Below are 13,360 nucleotides of genomic sequence, written 5' to 3'. Positions count from 1 at the left end.
AGGGTGCACACATTTTCGATGAAATATCCACCTATAATGCTGAACATAAAATTGAATGGCTTACCCATAGCCATGGAACTGGACACTGGCGCTAGCCAATCCATCATGAGTAAAAAGATGTTTGAGAGACTGTGGTGCAACAAGGTATTCAGACGAGCCCTGAGCCCCAGCCACATGAAACTGAGAATGTACACCAAAGAGCTTATCACTGTCCTGGGCAGGTCCCTGGTCAAGGTCACCTACGAGGGCACGGTGCACGGATTGCCACTCTGGATTGTCCCGGGAGATGGCCCCACACTATTTGGAAGGAGCTGGCTGGGCAAAATCTGCTGGAACTGGGATGACATCTGAGCGCTATCACATGTCGATGAGGCCTCATGTACCCAGGTTCTCAACAAATTTCCTTCCCTTTTTGAGCCAGGCATTGGAAACTTTTCTGGGGCGAAAGTGCGGATCCACTTGGCCCCAGAGGCACGACCCATTCACCACAAGGCACGAGCGGTACCTCACATGATGAGGGAGAGAGTGGAAATTGAGCTGGACAGGCTGCAATGCGAGGGCATCATCTTCCCAGTAGAATTCAGTGAGTGGGCCAGCCCGATTGTTCCAGTACTCAAAAGTGATGGCACGGTCTGGATTTGCGGCGATTATAAAATAACTATTAATCGTTTCTCACTACAATACCCACTACCTAAGGCAGACGACCTATTTGCAACTCTGGCAGGAGGCAAGGCATTCACCAAGCTCGACCTGACTTCGGTCTACATGACGCAGGAGCTGGAGGAGTATTCGAAAGGCCTCACCTGCATCAACACGCACAAGAGACTGTTCATCTACAACAGATGCCCGTTTGGAATTCGGTCGGCTGCAGGGATTTTCCAGAGAAACATAAAGAGCCTACTCACGACAACATATTGGTCATGGGTCGGGACACCACTATCTAGGGAAATCAGGGATAGTATTAAAGCCAAGGAAGTGGCATACAAATTGGCCAGAAATAGTAGCGAACCCGGGGACTGGGAGAAATTTAGAACTCAGCAGAGGAGGACAAAGGGTTTGATTAGGGCAGGGAAAATGGAGTACGAGAAGAAGCTTGCAGGGAACATTAAGGCGGATTGCAAAAGTTTCTATAGGTATGTAAAGAGAAAAAGGTTAGTAAAGACAAACGTAGGTCCCCTGCAGTCAGAATCAGGGGAAGTCATAACGGGGAACAAAGAAATGGCAGACCAATTGAACAAGTACTTTGGTTCGGCATTCACTAAGGAGGACACAAACAACCTTCCAGATATAAAAGGGGTCAGAGGGTCTAGTAAGGAGGAGGAACTGAGGGAAATCTTTATTAGTCGGGAAATTGTGTTGGGGAAATTGATGGGATTGAAGGCCGATAAATCCCCAGGGCCTGATGGACTGCATCCCAGAGTACTTAAGGAGGTGGCCTTGGAAATAGCGGATGCATTGACAGTCATTTTCCAACATTCCATTGACTCTGGATCAGTTCCTATCGAGTGGAGGGTAGCCAATGTAACCCCACTTTTTAAAAAAGGAGGGAGAGAGAAAACAGGGAATTATAGACCGGTCAGCCTGACCTCAGTAGTGGGTAAAATGATGGAATCAATTATTAAGGATGTCATAGCAGCGCATTTGGAAAATGGTGACATGATAGGTCCAAGTCAGCATGGATTTGTGAAAGGGAAATCATGCTTGACAAATCTTCTGGAATTTTTTGAGGATGTTTCCAGTAAAGTGGACAAAGGAGAACCAGTTGATGTGGTATATTTGGACTTTCAGAAGGCTTTCGACAAGGTCCCACACAAGAGATTAATGTGCAAAGTTAAAGCACATGGGATTGGGGGTAGTGTGCTGACGTGGATTGAGAACTGGTTGTCAGACAGGAAGCAAAGAGTAGGAGTAAATGGGTACTTTTCAGAATGGCAGGCAGTGACCAGTGGGGTACCGCAAGGTTCTGTGCTGGGGCCCCAGCTGTTTACATTGTACATTAATGATTTAGACGAGGGGATTAAATGTAATATCTCCAAATTTGCGGATGACACTAAGTTGGGTGGCAGTGTGAGCTGCGAGGAGGATGCTATGAGGCTGCAGAGTGACTTGGATAGGTTAGGTGAGTGGGCAAATGAATGGCAGATGAAGTATAATGTGGATAAATGTGAGGTTATCCACTTTGGTGGTAAAAACAGAGAGAAAGACTATTATCTGAATGGTGACAGATTAGGAAAAGGAAAGGTGCAACGAGACCTGGGTGTCATGGTACATCAGTCATTGAAGGTTGGTATGCAGGTACAGCAGGCGGTTAAGAAAGCAAATGGCATGTTGGCCTTCATAGCGAGGGGATTTGAGTACAGGGGCAGGGAGGTGTTGCTACAGTTGTACAGGGCCTTGGTGAGGCCACTCCTGGAGTATTGTGTACAGTTTTGGTCTCCTAACTTGAGGAAGGACATTCTTGCTATTGAGGGAGTGCAGCAAAGATTCACCAGATTCCCGGGATGGTGGGACTGACCTATCAAGAAAGACTGGATCAACTGGGCTTGTATTCACTGGAGTTCAGAAGAATGAGAGGGGACCTCATAGAAACGTTTAAAATTCTGACGGGTTTAGACAGGTTAGATGCAGGAAGAATGTTCCCAATGTTGGGGAAGTCCAGAACCAGGAGTCACAGTCTAAGGATAAGGGGTAAGTCATTTAGGACCGAGATGAGGAGAAAAGTCTTCACCCAGAGAGTGGTGAACCTGTGGAATTCTCTACCACAGAAAGTAGTTGAGGCCAATTCACTAAATATATTCAAAAGGGAGTTAGATGAAGTCCTTACTACTCGGGGGATCAAGGGGTATGGCGAGAAAGCAGGAAGGGGGTACTGAAGTTTCATGTTCAGCCATGTACTCATTGAATGGCGGTGCAGGCTAGAAGGGCTGAATGGCCTGCTCCTGCACCTATTTTCTATGTTTCCATGTTTCTATGAGCACCTACAAAACCTGGAGGAGGTCCTCCAGTGACTGGATTGCGTAGGGCTGCGGCTGAAGAGTTCGAAATGCTTCTTCATGGCAACAGAAGTGGAGTTTTTGGGGAGAAAGATCACGGCGGATGGCATTCGGCCCACAGACGCCAAGACAGAGGCTATCAGGCATGCGCCCAGGCCACAGAACGTCACAGAGCTGTGGTAGTTCCTGGGACTCCTCATCTATTTTGGTAACTTCCTACTGGGGTGAAGCACCCTTTTAGAGCCCCTACATGTGTTATTGCACAAAGGTGAGAACTGAGTATGGGGAAAAAAACCAAGTAATTGCTTTTGAGAAAGTCGGAAACATTTTATGATCCAACAAGCTGCTTGTATTTTATAACCCGTGTAAAAGACTTGTGCTAGCATGTGACGCGTCGTCGTACGGAGTCGGTTGTGTATTCCAACAAGCTAATGTTGCAGGGAAGTTGCAACCTGTCGCCTATGGCTCCAGGAGCTTGTCTAGGGCCAAGAGGGCCTACAGCATGATTGAGAAAGAGGCATTAGCGTGTGTGTTCAGGGTAAAGAAAATTCATCAGTACCTGTTTGGCCTCAAATTTGAGCTGGAAACCGATCACAAGCCCCTCACATCCCTGGTCGCTGAACACAAGGGGATAAATACTAATGCCACAGCCCGCATAAAAAGGTGGGCACTCGTGCTATCAGCATATAACTATACCATCCACCACAGGCCAGGCACCGAGAACTGTGTGGATGCTCTCAGTTGGCTACCATTGCCCACCACGGGGGTGGAAATGGCACAGCCTGAAAACTTGCTGATGGTGGTGCAGCCCATAGACTTGTTGATGGTCATGGAAGCATTTTAAAATGATAAATCACCTGTCACGGCCTGCCAGTTTAGGACTTGGACCAGCCAAGATCCTCTGCTGTTCCTCGTAAAAAACTGTGTACTGCATGGGAGCTGCGCCAGCATCCCCGTTGAAATGCAAGAGCTAATCAAGCAGTTCCAGCGGCGAAAGGATGAGCTGTCCAAACGAGGCTGCGGTTCACAGACTGCCCAGAACAACCCACAGCAGACACCACCTTTTTTAAGCCCACAACACACACCCAAATGATCAACGACACCACACCGGACCAGGAAATCGAACCCAACAGCCCAGCAAGGCTGGGCTCACCTAGCAGCCCTGCAGGGCCAACAACATGCCAGCCCAGCGAGGGCACAGCCAACACACCAGCCCAGACATTTGTACCGAGGCAGTCCACCAGAGAAAGAAAGGCTCCCGACCGCCTCACCTTGTAAATAGTTTTCACTTTGACTTTGTGGGGAGAGTGATGTTGTGTATCTGTAAAGCATGCACTCCCATGTTCCGCCACCAAGGAGTTCATCCCCTGAAGTCCCAAGGGATCCCAGCATCCCTTGGGAGCACAATATATAAGCCGGCCCCTAAGGCCTGTTCCTGAATCTGGAGTGTCTTATTAAAGACTGAGGTCACTGTTACATTAACCTCCCTGTGTGCTGCCTCATCTGTGTTAGGAACACAATACACTTATTTACAAGTTGAGACGATCTGGGGCTTTCCGCTCCCGAGTCGATCGTCTTGGTACAAATGCAACTTCAGGTGATTTGTTTGGCTCTTCGCTGGACTGCTGCATAGCTGGGCTTGCTGGGCTGCTGGGGTTCAGCTTCATGGTCAACTGTGATGTCAGTTGCCACTTGTGTGTGTATCAGTGGGTCGAAGTTGGTGGTGTCCGTTTCGGGTTGCTCGTGACTGTTTGTGAATCGCAGTTTGGTTTGGTCCAAATGCTTTCTGCAAGTTAGTCCATTTGTAAGTTTGACCTGAAACACCCTACTCCCTTCTTTGGCTATGACAGTGCCAGCAAGCCATTTGGGACAATGTCCATAGTTGAGTACAAATACAGGGTCATTGACTTCAATATCGCGTGACAAATTTGCACTATCATGGTACATGCTTTGTTGATGCCGCCTGCCCGTGATGTGATCATGGAGATCAGTGTGGTCGAAAGAGAGCCTTGTTTTGAGCGCCATTTTCATGAGCAGCTCGGCTGGGGCAACCTCGGTGAGCAAGTGGGATCTAGTGCAGTAGCTGAGCAGGACTCGGGATAGGCGGGTCTGCAGGGAGCCTTCCGACATGCGTTTCAAACTTTGCTTGATGCTTTGAACTGCCCGTTCTGCCTGGCCGTTGGATGCGGGCTTGAACAGGGCAGATGTGACGTGCTTGATCCCATTGCGGGTCATGAATTCCTTGAATTCAGCACGGGTGAAGCACGGCCCATTGTCGCTGACAAGACATCAGGCAGGCTGTGCGTGGCAAACATGGCTCATAGATTTTCGATGGTGGCAGTGGACGTGCTTACAGACATTATTACACACTCAATCCATTTTGAATAAGCACACACAACAACCAAGAACATTTTGCCTAGAAATGGGCCAGCGAAGTCAACGTGGATCCTAGACCATGGTTTGGAGGACCATGACCACAAACTTAGCGGTGCCTCTCTGGGTGCATTGCTCAGTTGAGAGCAAGAGTTGCATTGGCGCACGCATGACTCCAAATCACACATGGGATCTGGCGATAACTTTCATCATTACTATGCCTGGGTACATACTGTGTAAGTCACGTATGAACGTTTCCCTGCCTTCCTTGGACAAAGCCACGCGATTACCCCACACAAGGCAGTCCGCCTGAATGAACATTACGTCTTCATACCGTCGGAATGGCTTAATCTCGTCATGAATCTCCCCGAAGATGCTGGACCAGTTCCCATGGAGTTCACAGTTTTTTACAAGGGACAGTAAAGATCCTGGCTGGTCCAGGTCTTGATCTGACAGTCCGTAACGGGTGACTTTTCGTTTTCAAATGCATCCATTGCCAAGAGCAATCTGCAGACTGTGCCATTTCCACCCCGGTGGTGGGCAATGGTAGCCGACTGAGGGTGTGAGCGCAGTTCTCTGTGCCTGGCCTGTGGCAAATTATATAGTTATATGCAGACAGCGTGAGCGCCCATCTTTGGATGTGAGCAGAGGCATTGGTATTGATACCTTAGCTCTCTGAAAATAGTGATATGAGCGGCTTATGGTCAGTTTCTAACTTGACCTTCAGCCCAAACAGATACTGATGCATTTTTTTTAAACCCGGAAACGCATGCCAGAGCTTCTTTTTCAATCATGCTGTCGGCCCTTTCGGCTTTGGACAAGCTCCTGGACGCATAAGCGACCGGTTGCAATGTTCCCGATTCATTTGCTTGTTGTAACACACACCCGATCCCGTACGACGACGCATCGCAAGCTAGCACTAAACGTTTGCAACGATCATACAGGACAAGCAATTTGTTGGAACATAACAGATTTCGGACTTTCTCAAAAGCTGTCTTTTGTGATTTCCCCCATACCCAGTCATTTCCCTAGCGTAGCAACATGTGTAGAGGTTCTAGCAAGGTGCTTAACCCCGGTCGGAAATTACCAAAATAATTGAGGAGTCTCAGTAATGACCGCATCTCCGTCACGTTCTGTGGTCTCGGCACGTTCTTGATGGCGTCCGTCTTGGCGTCGGTTTGTCTGATGCCATCTGCCGTGATTCTTCTCATTAAGAACTCTTCCTCTGGTGCCAGGAAAACACACTTCGAGCGTTTCAACCTGAGTACCACACGATCTATCCGACTTAGAACCTCTTCCAGGTTCTGCAAGTGTTCGAAGGTATCCCTACCTGTGATCAATATATCGTCTTGGAAAACCACGGTGCGCGGAACCGACTTTAGCAGACTCTCCATGTTCCTTTGAAAAATTGCCGTGGCCGATCGAATTCCAAACAGGCATCTATTGTAGATGAACAGACATTTGTGCGTGTTGATGCAGGTGCGGCCTTTCAAAGATTCCGCCAGCTCCTGCGTCATGTAGGCTGAAGTCAGGTCCATCTTGGTGAACGTCTTTCCTCCTGCCACCGTCACAAACAGGTCGTCTGCCTTGGATAGTGGGTACTGGTCCTGCAGCGAAAAACGGTCAATCGTTACTTTATCGTCCCCACAATTTCTGACCATGCCGTTGCCCTTGAGAACCGGAACAATTGAACTGGCACTCTCATTGAACTCCACTGGCGTGATGATGCCCTCTCGTTGCAGCCTGTCCAGCTCGATCTCCACTTTCTCTCGCATCATATATGGTACCGCCCGTGCCTTGTGGTGGATGGGTCGTGTACCGGGAATCAAGTGGATCTGCACCTTCGTCCCCGAGAAATTCCGATGCCTGGCTCAAATAACGACGGAAACTTGCTCAGGACCTGGGCACATGAGGCGACGTCGATGGACAAAAGCGCTCGGATGTCGTCCCAGTTCCAGCGGAGTTTTCCCAGCCAGCTTCTGCCGAACAGTGTGGGGCCATCTCCTGGTACAATCCATAGTGGTAGTTCGTGCATTGCTCCATCATAGGAGACTTTTACTGCTGCGCTGCCGATTACAGGGATCAGCTCTTTAGTGTAAGTTCTCAGCTTGGTATGAATAGGGCTCACATTGGGCCTGTATGCCTTGTTGCTCCAAAGCCTGTCGAAAGCTTTTTTGCTCATGATGTACTGTGTTGCACCCATGTCCAATTCCATGGATACTGGAATTCCGTTCAGTTCAACTTTTAACATGATCAATGGACATTTCGTGGTGAAGGTGTGTACCCCGTACACTTCTGCCTCCTTGGTTTGAGTCTCTAGTTCAGTTTGATCCGCCATGGATCAGTCTTCCTCTGCAACGTGGAGGTTTTGCAGGGCTTGCAGCTCGTCTGCACATTCACTGGAGGTGTCCCATTGCTCCACAGCCTTTGCATGCATAGTGTTTGAAGCGGAATTGATGGGCTCGATGATCATCTCCGCAGCGCTAACAAGGTGTCAATTGCCTTGCATTAACACTTGATGGTGGACTCAATAATCTGAGGTCGTGCAGCTGCAGGCGTGTACGTTCTGCCATATGCATTCCTGCCTGAAAATGACATTACTTTGTGTGCAATACTTGCCGAAACATCGTTATGCTGTGAAATTTGTTTGGTGTTATCGCTGGTGGACATAAATGCCTGGGCTATCGTAATGGCTTTGCTCAGGTTTGGTGTTTCAACAGTCAATAGTTTGCGAAGGATAACCTCATGGCCAATGCCAAGCACAAAAAAGTCTCTTAGCATTTGCTCCAGGAATCCATCGAATTCATAATGTCCTGCAAGGCGCCTTAGTTCGGCGACATAACTCGCCACTTCCTGGCCTTCAGACCGTTGACATGTGTAAAATCGATATCTTGCCATCAGAACGCTCTCCTTCGGATTTAGGTGCTCCCAGACCAGCGTACACACTTCTTCCTATGATTTGTTTGTTGGTTTCACCGGAGCAAGAGGATTCTTCATTAGGCCATAGGTTGTTGCCCCGGAGACGGTGAGGAGAATCGCTCTTCGTTTGACAGCATTCGCACTCCCTTCCAACTCGTTGGCCACAAAGTATTGATTGAGTCGCTCTTTGAAAGCCTCCCAATCGTCCCCTTCTGAGAATTTCTCCGGGATACCAACAGTTCTCTGCATTCTCTGCATGGTTCATTATCTCATCGCCAGTTGTTATGTCTTGAATAAAGCAATGTGACTGAGTACTGTAGACATGAGTAAGTGTGACCGTAGTCTCTTTTTACTAACTCCAGATTGCCGGTACTGTATGGGAGGCCTACTTAGGATGCTGGGATCCCTTGGGACTCCAACAGATTCGCCCTCTGGTGGCGATAGAATGCTGGTTATAGAATGTTGCATACAGAACACCCATCATAACAGAGGCTTAGACTGACAGGGCTGGAGTATTCTAGCACATTGCTAAGTTCCGTGGGGTGCAGGGAGCTATACAGTGCATTCACATCGCCATGCGGCCACCTGCTCAGGACCCGGAGCATTTTCATCACAGAAAACGATTTCATTCCCTGAAGGTCCAACTAGTTGTCGACTCAACCAGATCATCATGGCAGTGAATGCCAAAAGTTTGGGCACCTTTGATGAGGCTCACATCCTGCGTTAGAGCGCTGTCTCTGACATCTTTAAGAGTGAGCCACAAGGACGATGCTGGATGCTTGGTGATAACCGATATGGCCGAGCCACCTGGATGATGACCCCACTGCGTGACACCCACAGCGAGGTTGAGAAGCGATACAACCAGAACCACAGAGACACATGCAATATGATCCAGAAAACAATAACTGTGCTTAAGCAGTGCTTCAGATGTCTGGATCACTCAGGAGGGGAGCAAGAACACAACCCCGAGCAAGTAGCTAAATTTGTGGTCGTGTGCACCATACTGCACAACCTGGCTATCAGGAGGGGCCAAGAATTGCCAGAAGGGACTCCAGACCGCAGGAAAGGGCCCATGGTGGCTACATAGCTGCAAGACTCTTACATGAGGAGCTGATATCTGAACGATTTGCCTGAAAGAACATTGCTGTGAGTAACAACGCTGACACACTTCTGTGTGTGTGCAGCACAGACATCAATGGTGCCCATCAACTTGGTGCCAGTTTAAGTTTAGGTTGATTGAAGTTAAGTATTATTTAACACTTTCATGTTAAGGGATCACCAGTGTGTAAAGGTGCCGCTGTATGAGACAATGCGTAACAAGGTTATGTTCAATAAAAAACATTTTTTACTAACATTGGTCTGAAATCATAAGTATCACAGGCAGAAACACCCAACCCTCGCCAACACGACACTTTTTCCATCATTGACATCAATCAAATGGTCAACATGTTCAGCAACACAGAATACAAATCCAAAGCAGGAGGGTGGTCCCCTCCCCCCATACATTACAACAAATTGAATGCACCCAGATGGAAATATAACACAGCCCTCATCTGTGGACATGTACCACACTTTCCTTCCCTCCTCCCATTCTTCTCCCGACCTCTATCCCTTCCCCTCCTCGCTCCATGGCACCTGGCCGAGGAGCTCCTCAGGCGGTGTCTCATTGGGGGGATGAAGGCAGATGCGGAGGTTGCACTGGTACGGGAGCAGAGGGGCCGGGGTGGGGAGCTGCTGAGGGGGCAACATTCTCTGATGCAGAAGTAGGAACTTGGTCCTTGCTCTCATCTGCCATTCGCACTGGGAGGCCTGTGCCAGCAGTGTTCCTGGCGATTGCATCCAAGGACTCCACCATGTGCAGAATGTACTCAGTCATGATAGACAGCGGTCAGGATATGGCCACAATGCTTCAATGAGCTGCTCACCAATGTCTACAGTGCTCCTGGACAACTGTACCATCTCTCCGCTGTCATGTCGCACTATGGAACAGACTTGCTGTGTTCACGAGGACTCCGCGGGGTCGGCGCTGTCCTGCGGACAAATGGAATGCCCTGTGGAGAGGTGCTTGGGGCCAGTGTTATATATGTAAATGTGTAAATACCTTGTTCAACCACCAGACGGCTCATCCCCTGCAGTCCCAAGGGATCCCACATTCCTTTGAGAGCACCTGTACATAAGGAGGCCTCACAGGCTGGAGAGGCATTCTGGAGACCTGTCATAAAGGACTGCGATCACACGTTAATTTGAGCTTACAGTATCTGGTCATATTCTTTATGCAAGACACAACAACTGGCGACGAGATATAGATAATGAACCCACCACACCAATGCAGAGAACCGTGGGCATCCTGGAGAAATTTTCGGAGGGAGATAATTGGGAAACCATCTTGGAGCGACTCAACCAATAATTTGTGGCCAACGAGCTGGAAGGAGAAGTGAACGCTGCCAAGTGAAAGGCGATCCTCCTCACCGTTTGCGGCACACCAACATATGGCCTCATGAAAAATCTGCTTGCTCCAGCGAAACCCACAGAGAAGTCGTGTGATGATTTGTGCACACTGATCTGGGCGCACCTAAACCCGAAGGAAAGCGTTCTAATGGCGAGGTACCAGTTCAAAATTTACAAGAGGTCTGAAGGCCAGGAAGTGGCGAGCTACATCGCTGAGCTAAGGCAGCTTGCAGGACATAGCAAATTTGAAGGATGCTTGGAGCACATAAGAACATAAGAATTAGGAACAGGAGTAGGCCATCTAGCCCCTCGAGCCTGCTCCGCCATTCAACAAGATCATGGCTGATCTGGCAGTGGGCTCAGCTCCACTTACCCGCCCGCTCCCCATAACCCTTATTTCCCTTATTGGTTAAAAATCGATCTATCTGTGATTTGAATACATTCAATGAGCTAACCTCAACTGCTTCCTTGGGCAGAGAATTCCACAGATTCACAACCCTCTGGGAGAAGAAATTCCTTCTCAACTCGGTTTTAAATTGGCTCCCCTGTATTTTGAGGGTGTGCCCCCTAGTTCTAGTCTCCCCGACCAGTGGAAACAACCTCTCTGCCTCTATCTTGTCGATAAGATCACCCCTCATCCTTCTGAACTCCAATGAGTAAAGACCCAGTCTACTCAATCTATTATCATAAGGTAACCCCCTCATCTCCGGAATCAGCCTAGTGAATCGTCTCTGTACCCCCTCCAAAGCTAGCATATCCTTCCTTAAGTAAGATGACCAAAACTGCATGCAGTACTCCAGGTGTGGCCTCACCAATACCCTATATAGTTGCAGAAGGACCTCCCTGCTTTTGTACTCCATCCCTCTCGCAATGAAGGCCAACATTCCATTCGCCTTCCTGATGACCTGCTGCACCTGCAAACTAACTTTTTGGGATTCATGCACAAGGACCCCCAGGTCCCTCTGCACTGCAGCATGTTGTAATTTCTCCCCATTCAAATAATATTCCCTTTGACTGTTTTTTTTTCCAAGGTGGATGACCTCACATTTTCCGACATTGTATTCCATCTGCCAAACTTAGCCCATTCGCTTAACCTCTCTAAATCTCTTTGCAGCCTCTCTGTGTCCTCTACACAACCCGCTTTCCCACTAATCTTTGTGTCATCTGCAAATTTGGTTATACTACACTCTGTCCCCTCTTCCAGGTCATCTAAGTATATTGTAAACAGTTGTGGTCCCAGCACCGATCCCTGTGGCACACCACTAACCATCGATTTCCAACCCGAAAAGGACCCATTTATCCCGACTCCCTGCTTTCTATTTGCCAGCCAATTCTCTATCTATGCGAATACATTTCCTCTGACTCCGCATATCTTTATCTTCTGCAGTAACCTTTTGTGTGGCACCTTATCGAATGCCTTTTGGAAATCTAAATACACCACATCCATTGGTACACCTCTATTCGCCATGCTCGTGATATCCTCAAAGAATTCCAGTAAATTAGTTAAACATGATTTCCCCTTCATGAATCCATGTTGCGTCTGCTTGATTGCACTATTCCTATCTAGATGTCCCGCTATTTCTTCCTTAATGATAGCTTCAAGCATTTTCCCCACTACAGATGTTAAACTTACTGGCCGATAGTTACCTGCCTTTTTTAAACAGAGGCGTTACATTAGCTGCTTTCCAATCCGATGGTACCTCCCCAGAGTCCAGAGACTTTTGGTAGATTATAACGAATGCATCTGCTATAACTTCCGCCATCACTTTTAATATCCTGGGATGCATTTCATCAGGACCAGGGGACTTGTCTACCTTGAGTCCCATTAGCCTGTCCAGCACTAGCTCCCTCGTGATAGTGATTATCTCAAGGTCCTCCCTTCCCACATTGCCGTGACCAGCAATTTTTGGTATGGTTTTTGTGTCTTCCACTGTGAAGACCGAAGCAAAATAATTGTTTAAGGTCTCAGCCATTTCCACATTTTCCATTATTAAATCCCCCTTCTCATCTTCTAAGGGACCAACATTTACTTTAGTCACTCTTTTCCGTTTTATATATCGGTAAAAGCTTTTACTGTCTGTTTTTATGTTTTGCACAAGTTTACTTTCGTAATCTATCTTTCCTTTTTTTATTGCTTTCTTAGTCATTCTTTGCTGTCATTTAAAATTTTCCCAATCTTCTATTTTCCCATTAATCTTGACCACCTTGTACGCATTGGTTTTTAATTTGATACCCTCCTTTATTTCCTTGGTTATCCACGGCTGGTTATCCCTTCTCTTACCGCTCTTCTTTTTCACTGGAATATATTTTTGTTGAGCACTATGAAAGAGCTCCTTAAAAATCCTCCACTGTTCCTCAATTGTGCCACCGTTTAGTCTGTGTTCCCAGTCTACTTTAGCCAATCTACCCTCATCCCACTGTAGTCCCCTTTGTTTAAGCATAATATGCTCGTTTGAGACACTAATTCCTCACCCTCAATCTGTATTACAAATTGAACCATACTGTGATCACTCATTCCGAGAGCATCTTTTACTAGGAGATCGTTTATTATTCCTGTCTCATTACACAGGACCAGATCTAAGATAGCTTGCTCCCTTGTAGGTTCTGTAACATACTGTTCTAAGAAA

Source organism: Pristiophorus japonicus, chromosome 1, assembly GCF_044704955.1.
Source record: "Pristiophorus japonicus isolate sPriJap1 chromosome 1, sPriJap1.hap1, whole genome shotgun sequence".
Taxonomy (NCBI): Eukaryota; Metazoa; Chordata; class Chondrichthyes; family Pristiophoridae; genus Pristiophorus; species Pristiophorus japonicus.
Note: the sequence above shows the minus strand (reverse complement) of the source record.